The sequence below is a fragment of the Hemiscyllium ocellatum genome, chromosome 34, assembly GCF_020745735.1.
Source record: "Hemiscyllium ocellatum isolate sHemOce1 chromosome 34, sHemOce1.pat.X.cur, whole genome shotgun sequence".
In the NCBI taxonomy this organism is placed as follows: Eukaryota; Metazoa; Chordata; class Chondrichthyes; order Orectolobiformes; family Hemiscylliidae; genus Hemiscyllium; species Hemiscyllium ocellatum.
In genome coordinates this window covers 46,910,707-46,931,986 of record NC_083434.1, presented here as the reverse complement: position 1 = coordinate 46,931,986, position 21,280 = coordinate 46,910,707, and positions in this window count along the sequence as shown.

Below are 21,280 nucleotides of genomic sequence, written 5' to 3'. Positions count from 1 at the left end.
ATATTTTCAACTCTCTCCCAAAAATGGCAGTGGATACAGTTGTTAATTTTAAAAGTGAAAGAGATAATTTTTTGTTAAGCAAAGGTATTAAGGGATATGAGCCAAAAACAGGTACACGGAGTTAGACCACAATCCACGATCTCATTGAATGGTGGACTACGTTTGAGGGATCAATGGCCTACTCCTGTTCCTATGCACATTTTTGTCTCTCTGATCTATGATGCTTCCCATGGTGCTACTGTTCTAGAATCATGAACTTCCTTCCCTCATTTGCTCTGCCCAAGTGCATTATCATCCACTAATCCCGATTAAATTCCACTTTCCACTGATCAGCCAATCTGACCAGCCGTCTATATCCTTCTATAATCTAAGCTATCCTCCTCATTATTGACCACCTCACCAGCTATCATCTTTTCAGTGAACTTACGGAATAGCCCTCCTGTATTCAAGTCTAAATAATTTATATAAATCACAAACAACAAGCGACCCAACGCTGTTCCCTGTGAACTGCACTGGACACAGGCTTCCAGTGTCAAAATCCACTCCCTAATCATCCCCCATGCTTTCTGCCCTGGTAAGTCTAGCAGGAAGTCATTCTGGAGGTGATAATGTTCCTCTTCCTACGGAAAGTTGCCGGGTCTGCTGAGTTGTGTTTTCTGGCACATTCTGTTTTTATTCCACTTTAAAGAGAGCCAGGGTTGAGACACTGTACTGCTACAAATACAATTGTCTTCACAATAACACGTACTCATATCCTTCCACAATGTTTAAAGCTAAAGAAATTCAGTATTTTTCTTAAACATTGTCTTATTTCTTTCTTTTAAAAAAACATAATGTGCAGTTTCAAGAAGAGGACGTGCTGGTGTTCAACTGGGGTGAAAGTTAAAAATCAAACAACACCAGGTTATAGTCCAATAGGTTTGTTTGGAAGCACTAGCTTTCAGAGCACTGCTCTTTCATCAGATAGTTAGAGGGACATGATCCTTCCCCACTATCTTCCTGATGAAGGAGCAATGCTCCAAAAGCTAGTGCTTCCAGATAAACCCATTAGACTGAAACTTGGTGTTGCCTGGTTTTTAACTTTGCCCTGTTTCAAGAAAAGATCCCTCAATAGAAAGTCTTAACAGAGCCTCCTGCATTTCAATTTATTTCATAACTAAAAGCATTTAGCTAATGAAGAAGCAAAATTAATCACACAGAAACTTTAAAATATAATGACTAAATTTCCTTAGTAAATTTATGATATAACTTAGAAGGACACATTTTACTCAGTACTACTTAGAAATTTTTGTTACTCTTGTGAAAAGAAGCTTAGTCACAATCATGGATGACTTTAAATAAATAAACATTCTCCAGTCTGGCCTCTGGTTCCATTATGACACAAAAATGGACCAAACCTATTCAACATGTGGGCAGCACGGTGACACAGTGGTTAGCACTGCTGCCTCACAACGCCAGAGACCCGGGTTCGATTCCCGACTCAGGCGACTGTGTGGAGTTTGCACATTCTCCCCCTGTCTGTGTGGGTTTCCTGTGGGTGCTCTGGTTTCCTCCCACAGTCCAAAGATGTGCAGGTCAGGTGAATTGGCCATGCTAAATTGCCCATAGTGTTAGGTAAAGGGGTAAATGTAGAGGAATGGGTGGGTTGTGCTTCGGTGGGTTGGTGTGGACTTGTTGGGCCGAAGGGCCTGTTTCCACACTGTAAATAATCTAATGTGGCCTGGAAGTTACTGTTAGCTGACATGCCCTTTATATATTAATAAGATATTCTCTTGTCCTCTAGTCTCTCAAAAAGCAATTCCAGGGCTATTGTTTGATTAAAGGTCAGATCTCCGGCCCAGCACTGATTAGAGAAACACAAAAAAAGCATTTGATTCAAAACGGTGTCATCAAAACAAGGCAAGTATATGAGAATTAGTACATAATTGAAATTAAAATGTATTTTGTAGACATGATTAATTTTAGTTAAAGTTGCTCTGCACTTTAGGTGCATGCCAAGAATATACGCCTCTAAATTCCTCTAACCAAGCCCATTGATTCCTTCCAATGAGTATAAATGAGAAAAATCATATATCTAGGAAAACACAGGTTTCCATGACACATTCCTGGCTGGCACCAATGGCTCAGAGTGCAATTGTACTGACCCAATGGCCAAGGTATTAATGGCAAAGATAGTTACGCTAATAGGAAAGAGAAAACGCTGAGGTCTGAATCAACAGAGGATAAGCACTGGTGACTTACAGAGTTTGAAAGAAAGACATTAATACTTACCAACACACATCCACACAAACAAAACAGAAACAAAAATAGACCATAATAGCTTATAAAATCATGAAGGACAGAGATCGAGTGAATAGCCAAGGCCTTTTTCCAAGTGTAGGGGAGTCTAAAAATAGATGGCATAGATTTAAGGTGAGAGGGGAAAGATTTAAAAGGGACCTGAGGGGCAACTTGTTTCACACAGAAGCTGGTGCATGTATGGAATGAGCTTCCAAAGGAAGCAATAGATGGTATAATTACAACATTTGAAAAACATTTGGACAGATACTTCAAAAGGAAATGTTTAGAGGGATATGTTTACAGGCAAAAGTGAATATTTCAATTTAAAATACCTGGTTGGCATGGACGAGTTGGACTGAAGGATCTGTTTCCGTGCTGTGTGATGCTCTGACTCTAGAACGTGTTGAACCTGTTTCGCCACTCACCAAGACCAGAGCTGATCTGCTTGTGTTCGAAATTCCACATTCCATCTACTCCTGATTACTTTTGATTCCCTGCCTAACAGGAATCTATCTTACCTTCACCTTAAAACTATTTATTGACCGCCTCTCCGGCACCTTCCCAGATAGGGTGTTCCAAAGTTACAGAACTCTTTGAGAGAAAAAAAAAACTTGCCCTCATCGCAGATATAAAAGTTCAATCCCCTAATTTTGAAGCTATGCTTCCTTGGTCTGGACTGAATCAGAAGATGAAATATCTTTCCCACATCCCCTTTTTCAAGACCATTCAGGGTCTCATTAATACGAGATGAGTTGGTTAATGCCAGTCACCTTTCTCAGCAGCACTGAAAACAAGCCCAGTCTGTCCAATATTTCCTCATAAGACAACCCACTCCTTCCAGATATCAATTGAGCAAAGCTTTTCTGAGCTGACAGAGTGGAGAAGGCATTAGATATTATTTGGCACCCTCCTCCAAGGTGACGTTCATGTATGACATAGCTTCAGGGATATCACATTGAAATTACATTCAGTTCTTACTGCTGATTCCCTCTATTGTATGTAGAGGACACAAGTTGGGATAATTATCCCTGCATTGGTCATATGTAGTTTGAATTGGCCAATATTAAATGCAAATACACTGTCAGCATTCAAGTTAACAGAGCTGGAACACAAGAGCAGGGATGTACTGCAGAGGTTGTATAAGGCACTGGTCAGATCGCAGCTGGAATATTGTAAGCAGTTTGGGGCTCTGTATCAAGAGAAGGATGTGCTGGTGTTGGAGATGGTCCAGAGCAAGTTTTGAAGAGTAATCCTGGGGATGAAGGGCTTGTCACATGAGGGTGGCTGAGGAATTTTGGTCTGTACTTGGAGTTTAGAAGGATGAGGGGTGATTTGATTGAAGCTTCAGTACTGAGAGGCCTGGGTAGAGTGGACATGGGAAAGGTGTTTCCACTAATAGAAGAGACTAGGATCTGAGTGGGCAGCTTCAGAGTGAGGGGATGACCCTTTAGAACTGAAATGAGGAGGAGTTTCTTCAGCTGGAGGGCAGGGAATCTGTGGAACTCATTGCCACATAAGACAGAGGAGGCCAAGTCACTGAGTGTGTTTGAGACAGATACAGAGAGATTCTTGATTAGTAAGGGAATCAATGGTTAAGCGAGGTGGGGACAGCAGAATCGGGGATTGAGAAACATACCAGCGATGATCAAATGACAGAGAAGGTTCAATGGGCTGAATGGCCTAAATTCTCTCCTTTATCTTATGGTCTAATGGTGCTATGGCTGATCTGGGCAAACAAAAAACCTGGAAACATAAGTGTTTGATTCTTTGCTGTTTGCAAAATCCCGTGTGCTGTTTCCAAACTGAACCATCATACTCTCAGCATTTTCCAAACTATACAAAGCCATAAAAACATCCCATTTGGATTAAACACAAAAACCAGGCTACATAAAAACTGCTGCCAATTAACTTTACTATCTGGTCCTGGAACAAATGCCTAGAAATGAGGCAGTTTAAATATTAGATACACCAAATAATACTTTCTTGTTTGCTATTTTGAAAGGATGTACTCATTAATTTAAGTGGTTTAACACTCCTAATAAAAGAGTCAATTGAAGATTTTTTTTAAAAAGGAACACAAGACATTTGTATGCTAATATCTGTAAAATCTAATTTCAAGACAATAATCTTTATCAGAGCAAAGGAAAAAAAAGCTGAATGTGAACATAAACGTTATTAGAAAACTATTGCATTGCACTGACACCGTGGTACAGCGGTTTCAACTCCAGCACTGCTGCCTCACAGTGTCAGGGACTTAGGTTTGATTCACCCTCAGGCAAATGTGTGTGTGGTGTTTGCATGTTCTCCGCATGTCTGCATCAGTTTTCACCAGATGCTCTGGTTTCCTTCCACCATGCAAAGATGTGCAGGTTAGGTGCATTGGCTATGCTTGATTGCCCCACAGTATTCATGGATGTGCAGGCTAATTGAATTAGCCAAGGGAAATACAGGGTTACAGGGATTGGGTAGGGGAGTGGGTCTAGGTTGGATGTTCTTCAGAGGGTTGGTGTAAACTCAATGGGCTGAGTGGCCTATTCCACACTGTAGGGATTCTATAATTTGAAATCTGGTTCAAAGTCACTTGAATCTTGATGGTATCCAGCACTGGCTGCAACAATCCAAAAATGTGCAGGTTAGGTGAATTGACCATGCTATATTGCCCATAGTGTTAGGTACGTTAGTCCGGGGTAAATGGGTCTGGTGGGTTACTCTACGGAGGGTCGGTGTGGATTTGTTGGGCTGAAGGGCCCATTTCCACACTGTAGGGAATCTAATCTAAAAAACAATGCTCCTGAGCAAGATCGAGACCCACATGGATAATGATAAAATTTGCTGGAAATCTGAAACAAATGCAGAGAATACTGGAGAAACCCAGCAGGTCTGGCAGCATCTGTGCAGAGAGAAACAGAATTAATGTTTTCAGTCCAGGATGGCCCTTCTTCAAAACTACAAGTGAAATCCCAAAGTCTCCTTGAAACAGACCAAGAATGTTTAAGGGTGGAGAAGAATCAATCAGACATTTATTAACAGAGGCAGGGCCTGACATATTAAAGAAAGTGGCTGAGGCCAAAACATTGTGTGTTTTCAAGGAGGTAGTAAATATTTCTGTTGTGGTCAACTGGATCAAGGGACCAGGGAATGGCAGAATTAGGATATTGAGCTCAATGATCAATCCTGATCACAATGAATAACTGGCCCCTGCTCCTACCTTATGAACATAGAAATTAAGAGCAAGAGTAGACAGTTCAGCTCTTCGAGCCCACTCCATCATTTAACATGCTCTTATCTTGTTCTCACCTCTACTCTCCTGCCTCCTCCCCATAGCCTTTTATTCTGGTTTTCATCAGAAATAAATCCATTTCTTTCTTGAACCTGTTGATTGATCTTTGCTCCCACCGCACTCTGGGGCAGTGAGTTACACAGATTCACAAACCTCTGAGAAGGAGTTTCTCCTCATCTCAGTTTTGAACCTACCTCCTCTCTCTCTATATCTATGCCCTCTTGTTTGAGACTGTTTCACAAAGGGGATCATCTATTCCACATCGATATTATCAATCTCCTTTAGCATTGTCTCCACCTCAATCAGATTCACTCCTGTCATTCTTCCAAACCCCAGTGAGTACAAGCCCAAGCTGGTCATCTGCTCCTGGTATGATGGCCCTTTCATCCCTGGGAGCAACCTGGTGACCCTGCTCTGAGCTGCCTCCAGTATCACTGCATCCTTCCTCAAGTAATGAGACTAAACTGGACACAATACTCCAGGTGTGGTCTTACCAATGCCTTATATAATTGTAACAACAATTCTTTACATTTATAATTCAGCCCTCCAGACATAAATGCCAGGATTCTGCAATTCAGGCAAAGATACCCAGATCCCTCTGCACTGACACAATCTGAATCTGCTTCCCATTTAAATAATAATTTGGCCTTTTGTTTTTTCCGGCCAAATGGACAACTTCACATTTATCCCCATTAAACCTCATCTGCCAGATTCAGGCCCATTCTCTGAGCCTATCAATATCCAATGGCAAAATCTTTATCTCCTCATCACAGCCTGCTTTCTCATCTTTTTCGGTATTATGAAAGATCTTTGCGATGTTACACTCTATCCCTGTGTACAGATCATTGATAGAGATTGTAAATAGTTGAGGTTCAAGAATTGAACCCTACGGCACTGCCTAGTTACTGCTCACCATCCAGAGTAGGACCAGTTTATTCTGACCTTCTGCTTTCTGTCGGTCAGCCAATTCTCTATCCAAGCCAAAGCTGTACCCTTAACACACTGGGATTGAACCTTCTGGATCAGTCTTTTATGCAGCACCTTGTCCAAATGTCTTCCAGTAGTTTAGGTATACCATATCCACCAGATTCCATTATCCGCCTCATTAGTTACATCTCAAAGATCTCCAGCAAGTATGTTAAGTACATGAAATTGTCCTTCATGAAATTGTGCTGACACCAGTGAATTTAGCTTTCAAGTGTTCAGTTACCTCCTCCTTCAGGACTGACTCCAGTAACTTCCCTAATATAGAGATCAAACTGAATGGTCTAGTTCCCACTTTTTATCTATCTTCTTTAATGAATAAGGTGTCACAATAGCATTTTTTCAATCCATTTCTAGAATCCAGGGAACTTTGGAAAATCATAATTAATGTATCCACCCATATCTGCTTTATCTCCTTTAATTCCCGAGGTTTCAGGCCATCGGGGACTGGGATATATCAACCTTTAATCCCATCAGTTTATCTAGTATCTGCTCCCTAGTCATTGAAATTTCACCATATTTCTCTGCAGTAAATGCAGTTTTTGGTTGTGCCTCTGCTATTTCTGGGTTTCCCATTACTACCTAGGCATTTTCATCCTGGAAAGGGCTTACATTTACTTTTCACTGTTATCTTCTTTTTTATATACTGATATTAGTTTTTGGTGTCAGTGCTTATGGTTTCTGCTAATTTCTTTTATAGTTCATCTTAGCTCTTTTGATTTTGTTTTTAATAATCCTTTGCTGACGTTTAGAGTTCTCCCAATCCTCCAGAGTGCCATTTCCTTTTGCAGTATGCTATGCCCTAGTTTTTGCCTTCATAATTTCCTTGTTGAGCCAGAAAAAGGAGTTTTCACCTTTTTACAATTCCTCTTCCCTTCAGGAATATACTTTAATTGAGAGGTATTTAGGTTTTCCTTAAGCATTTGCCACTGTTCTTCAACTGTCCTGCCCTGTAGCCCAATCCACTCGGTTGGTGAATCTAAGGAATTCACTTCCTCAACAGGCTGTGGAGGCCAGGTCATTGAGTATATTTAAGAAGGAGATAGAACTGTTCTTAATTGTCAAGAGGATCAAACGTTACAGGAAGAAAGCAGGAGAATGGAGTTGAGAAACCTGTCAGTCATGATTGAATGGTTGAGTTGACTTGATAGCTGAATAGTCTAACTTCTGCTCCTATGTCCTATGGTCTAACCTTTTCCTTAGGCCTGAAGATTTACCTTTGCCCAACGCTGCAACTCTCTCCTCACTCTTTCAATCTGAATTTGAAACTGTTGTGGATACACTTTCCAAGAGGATTCTTAACTACAACACAATGCTTCTATGTAAATGATTGCTTAATAATTCTGTGGAAGACAGGAAACCTGGTAGCCTCAATTTAAGTTAATGACCATGAGACTGAGGATATTTAAGGAAAAATATTTTTACCCAGATGGTGGTAAGGATACATGATGGGAAAGGGTAGTAAAGGAGGCAACCATTGCAACCTTGAAGAAGCTTTTAGATGAGCTCTTGAAATGCTAGTGCATACAAGGCTATGGGCTAAGAGTTGAGAAATGGGATGAGAAGAGATAAGTGCCTGATGACTTGTGCAGACTGTGCTGTAACATTCTAAGGCTGCATGACAGTATTGTCAGTCTGAAGGGAGAATGCTTTTTCTCCTGATATCACTGGTGGTCAGTGGTAAGTATCTGTGCTCTAACAGCTGCAAAACAGCATTGTGGGAGCAGCAGAATTCCATTAATATCTATCACCTTACCCTGGAGATTTTCAAGCATAGTTTGGTATAACCACTCTCAATAAAAGTAATGGGATTACATTTTCCTGATGTAGATTAAATTCAAACACTTCAACAGGAACATTTTTGGAGTCAGTCAGTCAACATGTAGCTTGATATTGTGGGTCTGTAAATTAAATAAACATTGCTCCATACGATTCATTGTAAATTAACTTCAGGTCCACTGCTCGCACAGCAAAATCACAATTGCTTCCAAATTCTAGTCTTGTAAAGGACTTAAGCTTTCATAGCCTCCATCAGTTATTGTTCACAATTGCTGTGAAATCAACGATGCATGAAAAGCAATGACTATTAGTTCCTCAAGTTTCTCACTCTAATCATTTAGTCTTCCGTGGTATGGAATCATCTGAATCAACAATCAATTATCAATAATGCCTTTTTGTTCATGTGGAGGATGAACGCAACATTGGCTATGACAGCAAACCACTCTTTTGTTTGTTTTTTGCAATAACACCTTTGCATTTTGAGACAACTCGTTTCCATTTTGATATAACACACCTGTAGGACAGTAGGTAAAACCCAAGTCTTGGTGATAAAAATCATTCACTTCCAACTCAGAAAGTGAAGGGAACCAGTGTCACTCCAGGACTTAACAAAGAGCAAATTGACACTCAGTGCAGAACAGACAACATGGCCTGGTCCAACTTCTCAACTATCATGACCAGTCATGGGCAAGGCTCCTCACTTTGTTTGGTTCCTGATGGGATACCACAAAAAAATGTTTAGCCCGGACCAGCTCCCCTTAGTTATGCACCGGCCTCTGGTTTCTTACAAGAAGGGTAATTTTGAAGAGAACGAATCCTCTTCAAATACCTTTCTCCCAACCCCACCTGACTTTATGGCCAGTAGGCCTAAGGAGAATCCCAAGGCATTTACTATATATATTAGAAGCAAAAGGGTAGCTGGGGAAAGAAAGCCCACTCAAGGATAAAGGACGGAGGTGATGTGTAGAGCTGGAGGAAGTGGTTAGATCCTTAATAAGTACTTTACATTGGTATTCACCAAAGAGAGGGACACGAGGGATTTTAAATTGAGGGAAAGGTATGTGAATACTCTCAGGCAGGTCAATATAAGGAAGTGTTGGATGTCTTGAAGTATAATTAAGATATGTTAGTCCCCAGGGTCAGATGAGATCTATCCTAGGATATATGGGAGGCAAGGGAGGAAATAGCTGGGGCCTTAACAGAAATCATTGCATCCTCTTTGGCCTCAGGCAATGTTCCAGAGGATGAGAGGATGGCCAATGTCGTTCCTTTGTTTAAGAAGGAATACAGAGATTACCCAGGTAATTACAGGCTAGTGAGCCCGACGTCAGTGGTGGGGAAGCTTTTGGGGAAGATACTGGGAGGCAGGATTCATTCACATTTAGAAGCAAATGGACATGTTAGTGATAGGCAGTGTGGGTTTGTGCGGGCAAGTTCATGTCTCACCAATTTGTTTGAGTTTTTTGAGGAGGTGACAGGATGTTTGATGAGGGAAGCACAGTGGACGTTGCCTACATGACTTTAGTAAGGCATTTTATAAGGTACCTCGTGGGCAGGCTGGTACAGAGGGTAGAGTCTCTTGGGATCCAGGGTGTGCTGGCTAGATGAATACAAAGCTGGCTTGGTCATAGAAGACAGACAGTAGTGGTGGAAGTGTGCTTTTTGCACTGGACATCAGTAACTACTGGTATTTGGTAAAAATGAGGACTGCAGATGCTGGAAACCAGGGTCTAGATTAGAGTGGTGCTGGAAAAGCACAGCAGGTCAGGCAGCTCCTTGGATGCTGTCTGACCTGCTGTGTTTTTTCCAGCACCACTCTAATCCAAACTACTGGTATTCCAAAGGTATCAATTCTGGACATTTGTTGTTAATGATATATTTATATAAATGATCTGTGGGGAAAATGTAAGTGATTGGATTGGTAAGTTTGTGGACGACAGCAAAATTGTCAGAGTTGCAGATAGTGAGGAGGATTATCAAAGGATACAGCAGGATCAAGATAGATTTCAGTTTTGGCTAGAGAAATGGCAGGTGGAGTTTAATCTGGACAATTGCAAGGTGATGTATTTGGAAGATCAAATTCAATGGCTGAACCCTGAGAGACCTAGACACACAGAGGGATCTGGATGTATAGGTCGACGGATCCAGAGAAATGGCAGCACAGGTGGAGAAGGCACACAGCACACTGACCTTCATCAGCCAGAGCATTGGATATAAATGTTAGCAAGTTATGTTGTAGCTGTATGGAACTTTACTTAGGCCACATTTGGAATATTAGAGTCATAGAGATGTACAGCATGGAATCAGACCCTTCAGTCCAACTCGTCTATGCCAACCAGATATCCTGAATTAATCTAGTTCCATTTATCAGCACTTCACCCATATCCCTCTCAACCCACCTTATTCATATACCCAGAATATTGTGTGGCGTTCTGGTCACCACATTACCAGAAGGACATGGATGCTTTGGATAAGGTGCAGAGAAGGTTTACCAGGATGTTGCCTGGTCTAAAGGTTTGAATTATGATGAGAGGTTGGATAAACTCAGATTGTTTTCATTGGAAAGGCAGAAGCTGAAGGGTGACTTGATAGAGGTCTACAAAATTATGAGAGGTACAATAGGGTGGGTAGTCAGAGACTTTTTCCCAGGATAGAAAGGTCAGCTACAGGAAGGGCACAGGTTCAAGGTGAGAGGGAAACGGTTTAGAGGAGAAGTTTTCACACAGAGGGTGGTGGGTGCCTGAAACGCACTGCCAGTTAAAATGGTGGAAGCAGGCACGTCAACAACGTTTAACGTGTGCCTTGATAGACACATGAATGGGAGGTGAACAGAGGGATAGAAGCCATGCATGGACAATGAGTAGTGGGTTTAAATAAGGGCTAGGAATCAGCACAGGCTTGTTCCTGTACATTGTATATTAATGACTAAAATGCAGGAAATAAGAGTATTGCAACTGGAGAGTTAAGCTTAAAAATTATATCTTCAAACCAGACCATTAAGAATTAATCATTAAGAGTGAGTTGGATATAACAATGAGTAATTGAAACAAAGTGGAACAATGTGTAGAAATTGGTCTCATGTTAAAATCAGCCTGTTTTAGCTGGGAGGTAACTGTATAGCTCTGATTGTCTGTGGGAACCATTTTTATGTGGTTAGTATGGAGCCACATGCTCAATGGAATGTCTGGAAAAAGGACTGAAAGTACCACAAATTGGTGATACAGCATGCAACCAGAAAAATATTAACATCAGGGACTCTGTTCCATTTTAACAAGACAGGAACATTCCGTTTCCGAAAGCCTGTGTCAATGAACCATCCCCAAGTTCACAGTCTTAAACTAATGTATTCAAAGAATAACAGTTTAATTGCTTTAAGTTTGAGAAGCTGTGTGAAGTAGCAGTCTTTAATTGAAGTTATCATATCACTGGCATATTCGAAAATGTGACTTGTAGATAGTTTCCTGGAAAATTAGGAAAGCAGTACTGAAAACTGTGGAAATATGTGAAGGTAAGTATGAGTGTTTCCTTGAGAGACTTTTGAAAAATGTAATGAAATGAAAACGGAAGTAGAAACTGGTTGGAATACATTAGCCGAAGGTGCCCAATTGTGTTGGAGAAAGAAAACGGAAAGCTATGTGAATTGGTTAATGAGCTGTGGCATTAAAATAATTCCAACAAGAATGCAATGTACCTTTTACATTTAATATGGGGAAAGGGCTGTGGGTAGACCCAACACTGTGACTGGACAAAACAGATATTGATGTTGAAACCAATGATGAACTAGACTTGCCTCTTGATATTGAAAATCTAAATATGCCAGACCAAAATCTGCAAACAGACAGCAGCTCGGACTGTCATCTTGCAAAACAAAGAGGTCACCTTGAGAATGTCATTGATAGCATTTCCCCGACTGTTCCATCCCCATGCTGAGAGACAACGCTGGTCAGGGGTGCTACCCACGAGCCTGAACAGGTGGATAAAGCAGTAGGACCTTTGGGTAAAGTTAAAAAAGAGATCAAGTCTCTTTCCTCCAGTGAAGTTAAAGAAAATTAGATTGTATTCACAGAGTTCCCACTGACAGTGACAAAAAGACCATCCCTTACATTCGACTGAAATCAGTGTGAAAACAAGGAGTAGTCTGAAAGCATCACAGATTCAAGACTTTTAAATCTTATTTCATTGAAAAGTTTAAAAAGTGTAATTTTGTGAGTAAAAAATGTTTAGTGTTTTCTCAAAATATCGCACCACCTGATTTGGAAGAGAGCTATTTAAACTCAGAATTTGGAATGAGAAATGTTTTGTCTGTGCACTTGAATTGTTTCTTTTTGAAGATGTTCTTAAAAAAAAGAACTATGAAAGGTTTTCTTCACAAGATTAGAAATTTAAAACGCCAGTTTGAAATTATCAGGAGATTTTGACAGATTTAAACTGAATACATGGAAGTACGATGTGCCATCCCCTGGTGCATCGAACCTGTCCCTTTTGGGACCAGAAGGGATAATACTTTCTTCTGTCAGTTTTAAGTCCTTTATATGGTGAGATGTGAGATTCTGGACATTATTAATCCACTGGGCTTCTTCCTGAACCACAGTTTGTTTTGTTTGTTTTTGATCGGGTTTCAAGAATGCAGAAAGGGAGCTGGAAGTCTCGTGGAGATAATATATTTTAAAACAGGAGAGCCCTGAACCGACTACAATCACCTCGATCTCTGATATAAAAGTCACTGTTTAAAACCACCAAGCCTGGATTCAATTGCTTCTGAAATTGGGATTGATACAATTACTTGATGCAAGTTGTTAGTTCAAGCACACAACAGGGAGATTCAATTGAATTTTGAAGGGCAAATAAATTTAAATGTTTACATTTTAATTTAAAACTAAAACCAACGGAAACAGTCTCAGTGGTTTTAATTCATACCAGAATAAAATGGGATAAACTGTTGGGAAGAAGTTGATTGATCACAAATGAAACCTATCAGCAAAACAACACTGCGGGAGCTGTATAGGAAGAAATCTTTGAGTCTATTGTTGTCAATTTTGAACTTGGAATAATTCCAAAAGAAGTCAAGTATAATTTAGCAAGTTACGTTTGAGAAGCTTGAAAGTAATTTTTAGTAAGAAAGATCAAACAAAGCAAAATTTGGTAATGCTTGAAAACATGCAGTAATAATGTTTGTTTGTCTCTCTCTTTTACAGCTATTGTGAATACATGCTCTTTCCCTCACTCTTGATAGTAAAGTTTCTCAGAGTTCCTGAATCAATTACAGGTATAATGGTAATTAATGGGGGCCACACTTAAGAATAAAAGATTAGTAACAGGGAGAAAGTGACACACTATCAAATGGAGATGGGAATGACTCACTTACATGTCATTCAATAATTAACAGTATTCTTTTGGAGATATGTGAGCCTTTGCCCATGTGATTTTTTTAAAGGAACTGAATTAGCTGATTGGCCACCATCCAGAACATTGCGACCAGGTGAAGAGGCTGCATAGGCACCCTCCACCAACTTTTGATCATTTGAAAAAATATCACCTGAAAGTTAAGAGTGTGTTGCATGATTTTGGGATATCGATGAGAGTGTGCAGAGATGTTCATTATATCGATAAGTAATGAACATGCAGGAATGCATGGTGAAAGTGCACTGAAGCACAGGTTTCAGAGATATATGTACACTTGACAAAATGGTTAGTATGGCCTGGAAGATCACAAAAATATAATGTAAATGATTAGGCACTGAGACATAATCCATAGTATACTGACTTTCAAAAAATGAAAGTACTATTGGTGAGAAGGAAGTAAAAGTTACAATTGGACACCAAGGAGAAAATTACTGAAAAAATATCCACAAGGTGGGACCAAGTGAAAAAAAAGCTGGAGAATAATTTAAGTCTATGCCTAATGTATCACCAGTTAAGAATGACCTAATCTTAAACTTTATCACACGTATAATCAGGTTGTTACCATTGAACAGCATGAATGTGCTCAGGTAAGTGGTGTTCGTCTATTTTCAAAATATGAAGGTCTGGAGTGTAGTGTTCGGCTTAAAAATGGTATTCTTCAACAAGACCATTAAGGGTTAATTGTTAAGGGTTAATTGGATATGCCAATAAGCAATTGAAGCAAAGTGGAATAATGCATGAAAATATGCCTGGTGTAAAAAGACAGCCTGTTTTAGCTGAGAAATAACTGTACAATATTACCTGTCTGTGGGAATCATTTTTTATGCAGTTAAAATGGAGCCACCTGGAGATGTTTTCAACTTAGTTTTTGCACAATGGAATGTCTGAAAAAGCACTGAAAGGACCATGAACTGGTGATGCTAGCATTTTTTTAAACTCCAAACCCACACGTATCAGTTTTAAATGCTTCTTTTTACTGTCCCCAATATTAAAATTATATTTATGGCTATTTTTATATATGTCCAGCTGCATTCTTGTCCACAGTAAAATCCATTTTCCATAACTCAGCTTTCTTAACTTCATACATACAAATAATTGTACCACAGAGATTTCAGAATATTTGAACAGTCCACACGTGATTCTATTTTAGCAGAAAAGTAGCTACTACTTCAGAGAAGGCTTTGGCCCAATAGTTTCATTGGTAGTTTACTCACCTGAAGATCCAGGTCATGTTTGCAGGGTTGTGGTTTCAAATCCCACAATGGTGGCTTTTAAGTTTTTTTAAAAAATGAAGAGTTTAATTATGAAGGTAAAATTGTTGTCAATTGTGGGGAGAAGACTAGAGTGGTGCTAGAAAAGCAAATCAAGTCAGGCAGCATCCAAGGAGCAGGAAAATATACATTTCGGGCAGGAGCCCGTCATCAGGAATGATTCCTGATGAACGATTCCTGCCCAAAATGTCGATTTTCCTGCTCCTCGAATGCTGCCTGACCTGCTGTGCTTTTCTAGCACCACTCTAATATTGACTCTGATCTTCAGCATCTGCAGTCCTCACTTTCACCTAATGATGGGGAAAAACCCACTTGGTTCCCTAGAAAGGAAACTGCCATCCTTATCTGGCCTCACCTACAGACCAACAACAATGTGATTGACTCTTAACTGCCTTCTGGGCAATTAGGGACAGGCAAACAATGTTGGCCCAGCCAGTGATGCTTGCACTCTGTGAATGACTTTTTTTTAAAATCATGCCCACTGTTGCTAAAAAAATATCAATTGGTGTTATACATTTTTACTACCAGAGGTTCGAAAGTCCACTTTGGATACCAATGAAACAAAGCTCTAAACATCACCAAAAAACAGTTCAGATTTTTTTTTTGTTAAATATAATCATTAAAGAGTTCTGTAATGCATATTGGTCACTTCCTGTTTTAGTTCTTTGGGGCAGTCAGGATGGGTGCTCAATCTGTACTTCGCATCGTCCTTTCCGATAGTTGACCAGGCATTTTCCTTATTATATAAACAAATACTGTGGATGCTGGAAATCTGACCTGTAAACAGAGAATCCTGGAAAAACTCAGCACGTCTGGCAGCATTTGAGGAGAGACAAACAGTTCACATTTTAAGTCTGACATGACTGCCCTTCAGAATTGGATGATTAATATTGGACTCGAAACATTAATTCTTTTTCCCAATCGCCTTCCTTGTCAGGCTGCATTCATCAAGTACTATCTCTCAGCTTCCCATCTTTCCCCATACTCACTTGCTGATTGGCCCATTCCTCTGATAGTAACAATCCATGGCCCACATTCTCTGTTACTGACAATTCATGACCTGTCTATTTCTCCATCAGTTACTGCCCATGATTGGCCTATTTTCATCCTGGTAACACTTCCTAGAGCAGAATCATCCAAGAGGAAAGGCTTCCTTCTCAACCTATTCTGGGAACTGGACTCTGTTCCAGTCTCTGTGTAGGTTAGAATAGATTACTTACAGTGTGGAAACAGGCTCTTCTGCCCAACAAGTCCACACCAACCCACCAAAGTGCAATCCAGACCAATTCCCTTACATTTACCCCTTCACCTAACACTACGAGCAATTTAGCACGGCCAATTCACCTAACCTGCACATTTTTGGACTGCGGGAGGAAACTGGAGCACACCCACGCAGACACAGAGAGAACGTGCAAACTCCACACAGACAGTCGCCTGAGGCAGGAATTGAACGCGGGTCTCTGGTGCTGTGAGGCAGCAGTGCTAACCACTGTGCCACCATGCCGCCTATTTATTCATCTTGCATTTCCTCCACCTGGTTCATATGATAGCAGGGGCCCACTTTGCCCTTCTATTCCCCCATTTCACAACTACACAGGAGTAACTACAAATGTTCTACTTAATGTACTACACATTAGATTAGGTTTTGACTCAAACAACATAAAACTGCAAGATGGGAACCACAGTTATTACTTGGCCCTCTTCAGATAGCTGTGTAAATATATTAATAAATGGACATTTATGCTTTATGTAGAAAGGAGCCTGTGTCATGATAAATATTGTGCAGTTGCTGATTTCCAAACATCTGACATACAAACGCTTGCACTTATGAATGAGATCCTATATTAATATTAATTCTAAAAATCTGACATGCAAATGGTTACTTGTACTTATCATCATCTACTTTATATTGTACTGTGTTGTGTTCCAACTTGCATACAAATTAACTTACGAATGTACTCAGGAAAGGAACCTGTTTGCAACATAGGGACTGCCTGTCATTCTAAGATCACCACTTAGCAACTTTAAATCATGTTTCCCAGGCTTTTTGCATTAGCTATGTTAGCCTTATAATTGTTTCTTAGCAATCCTATGTGGCTCCTGACTTCACACTGGCTTTCTAAGTCTCTCAATCTAGATATAATGCCAGTAAAGAGCAGCTCTGAGCCTACCCTTTCCCTGTATTCACAAAAGGCATTCTCAAAGCAATGACCTTTTTTATTGCAGTCAAAATGCAGCAGCTTCATTAGATATGCCCTCTTTAAGAGCAAATTAGTTATTCTAGATGCCAAATAGACTGAAAATAATTTCAACATTTCTTGCTTCTTTACCTCTTTCTTTTTTACAGCCTTTTCCATTGATTTCCTTGATCTTTTTCTTTCACTGGAGTGTGCAGTTCAGACAAATCATGTCACCCCCATTTGTTCCAAAAACCCTAACTTTCCTTATTCGTTTTTCAAAAATGAATTTGATTGGAGATTCTTTTTTGGTTCATTTACTTATTCTCCTATCTTATGTTGAAGTCTTTCCTCAAAATCCTTATTTATCTCAAGGACAGTACCATTGATACTCATTGAGTTGAGACAAACTTACTTGAATAGGTTTGACATAGGCCAGGGAGTTTGCCTTTGTGTTTCTGGTTTGGCTGTGCAATTTCCCACAAGCCATGCTGCCTTCTTGCCATTGTTGGATTACTCGGTGTAACAGATTGAGGAATATTTGGGATACAGTATCACACCATTGATTTAACCAACCAGTCAATAGAATATTTTAACCAACTGAATCATCACTTTGCACTTGGGGTAGTCATTTAAATGCCATTGAGGAGTCGGGGCACTTCTTCCATTTTATATACTCGGGCTGTGATCTTGTTCAAGGTCAGACCTCACCAGGTGAGAATCCAAAAGGTTTCTTTGGAATCACATGGGCAGTGCTCAAAAAAGCTGGTGATTTCAAATAAACCTGTTGGACTTTAACCTGGTGACATATGAGTTCTGATCTTGTCCACCCCAGTCCAACACTGGCATCTCCACAACGTGTCCTTGTTCAGCACGAGACTCAAGAAACTGGGGCTGACAAGTAAATAATCAAGGACATTGGGATTTTAAATATTACCTTCAGTGCAATGACTCCTCCTGAAAGTGTAGCTCGTTTGCAAAGAAATGAAATACCTCAATCACAATTGTTTTAAAACAATATCGAAAAAACGCAATTGATTTGTAACATACAACCACTCAATCACTCAAGCTGAAACTGAGTTGAAATTAAAAGACTCTTGAAACTTCTATTTTAATCATGAAGTTGCTAATGTGTGAAAGATTAATAATACACAATGTGCCACATTGACCTTACTCAGCACATTGAACAATTAAAATTTAAATAATTGGTTAATAATTCTGTGCTTGCTATAATGTTACATGTCATGCAAAATGTTTGGATCAAACATGTTATAAAAATTGAATTGAATGATACATTGGAATTCAGATCTTGAATCTAAAAAAATGCTGTGATAATGTATGTATTTATCTGGAGGCAACAGTTGCTTGTCTGTAGTTGATAAGCAAAGGGCTGTGAATATTAGAATCCCCTAATACACAGGATCGGTGCTTACAGTTGAAGAGTGATCATCCTATCTGTAGTTTAAAGGTTGAACCCTTTGGCTATTTTTCAATTTAATTTGTCAGTAGAATTCAACTGAGAAACCTTAAGAAAACATTTGCTTCTATTGCATGGTAATGAGAAGGTGACAATCTATTTCTTTTGGAAATTAACTGCTACTTTTATTACTGTAACAAATACAGATATTTACAACTCAGTTGGGGTTCAGTTATTCTTCAAAGTGTTCATTCCACATTGTATTTAAAATGAGATTTTTACTGTTTGCTGCTCAAAGTTTTATCATAACCTGAGGTGATCGAAGATTAGATTCAGTGCAAGATATGGGAGTCAACCTAACACATTTATCCAGATTAAACAGTTACCATGGAAGCAGAGATCAGTCGATGAGACAGAGGGTTTCTATCACACAGTAGGTAGTCATCAAAAGAGATTTCACTACCTGATACATTTGGCTGAAGAACATGGTAATTGTTTAAATGCAGTTGCAAGGCTTTAATGGAATGACATCATTTTTACAAAATTAAGTAAGGTCATTGAATATAATACTTTATTCAAATGATGTGAAAACAGAATGATTTGTTTAAAGGACAAAGAGATTGCAATGAATGATATGGAGACATGACTTCTCAGTTCGCATTTGATGATTGTTTTATTTGATGAAGGAATGTGGACATTGCTGGTCAAGCTAGATATAAGGCTGGTACATGAAATACAGCAGTACCTGGAATGCAGGGACACCCACAAAGCTGTTAGCGAGAGTATTCTCGGACTTTGACCCAGTGACACTGATGGAACAGTAATATATTTCCAGGTCAGGATGGTGAGAGACTTGGAGGAGAACTTGCAGGTGATGGGATCCCCAAGTATCTACTGCTCTTGTCCTTCTAGATGGCAATGGACGTGGGTTTAGAAGGTGCTATCAAAGGAGTTTTAGTGAATTAGATTAGATTGTCAAGCATAAATTGTGTTGCCTTCTATCCTTATATAAATTATAAATGGGTAATGGGAAGGAAAACAGCTGTGGCCACACCTGGAACTAGCAAAGGGCTTTTTCTTCCCCCCCCCCCCCCCCCCCCCGTTTTAGCATATGGGCTCTACTGGTGAACAATGGGAAACAGTTCACTGGGAAATTGTATTAATCAAGCACTTACACAATAGATGTTGAAGACTTCTGAAATCCCAGAATTCTGTATGTCTGCAGATTCCAACAATGTGGGATATAAATCGCAATGTCCAGCAAACATGACCATTCATCGCAATCATCTCTGAGAAACAGGAGTAATCACAGGCAGCCTTAAACTGTCCCCCAGTGGAATATCGTTGACAAGACAACTCAAACTCTCGTGGACTGCACAAACCTCTCACACCAAGCTGAAACTGTTCACCAACATCCTCTTACTTGCAAAACTGCCTTTTATTGGGTGATGTTGAAGATGGTCTTTGGGGACAGGGTATCAGTAATCCTCCTATTGTTACAATCTCTACCTGACATGGTTTGAACTGCATACATCAGGATAAGGTTCACTGTGACAAAGTTCCCACTTTGAACAGTGACAGGATGTTCATCATGCTGGACGTTGGCTCTCCCTTGGACAGAATCCTAAAACAGGATGGCACTAAGTGGAGACTGTGTTAGAGCTGCAATTACAATTACCAATCAAACAGGTGTTGATATAAAGTAGCTATACATTAATGTATATGTCCTTCTATTGTTAGTCTCAGCCACGTCACCTCTGTTACCTGAGATATGTTTCCTTTTTATTCCCCTCCAACTAAGTGCAGAGTGAAGAGCAGCTCCTGGTTGGCAGCAGTACTGGTGTACAGCTGGATTGTAAATACAGTGCCAAGGACAGGAATCCAGGGAGGTCCCAGCAGTGACAATACTTCTGCCATTGCTGAACATGTGGTATCATGGGCAGGGTGCCATCGAGAGACAGTGCGTACACCATGAGGTGAGCAGCAAATAATTGAGAGAGAAATCTCAGTAGAGCTCATGGTGGGAAACCCTCTACGAAACAAGACACTTAGCTGATTGTTGGTAAAATTCAACACCGTATTTCCTGATGATCAAGGCCTCATTGGCTCATTTTTCTCCTCCTGCTGGTAAACCTAACCTGAAACAAGGAGTACAAACAAGTTCAGGTCTGCTCTCTGTTCCTGGACCAGGAAATGCTGGTAAATCTGTAGCTGCACAAGAGCAGAACATATTGAGTTAGTCTCATCTCTCCAAAATATTTCAAGGATAATATTAATGAACACAAACAAACAGGAAGTGGTGATTTCTCTAAGCACCACTATCTAGTTCAGTCTCGTTCACTGTCAATTCAGATGACCAACAATAATTATGGATGCCTTTAAACTTGAGCAAAACAGATTGAATTAATTTTCCAGGCTACTTTTGCCAAAGTGTGTGCTCGAAGAAGTAAAAGCAAATTGGGAAATTAGGTTGAAAGGTGAGATTGTAAAGATGTCATTGCAGACTTTTGTAAAGACATTTATTATAACTCTCTGCAAGGATTTATCCCAGTGTGAATGACTCTTTAAGAAAGGTACATCATTTGCAATAAAGGCAAACATATGTTGTGCCTTCCTCACTGTTTGATGTTCCTACTCACTTTCAGTTACTAATGTACATGAATAGCCAGGTCCCTTTATATATCAAAAT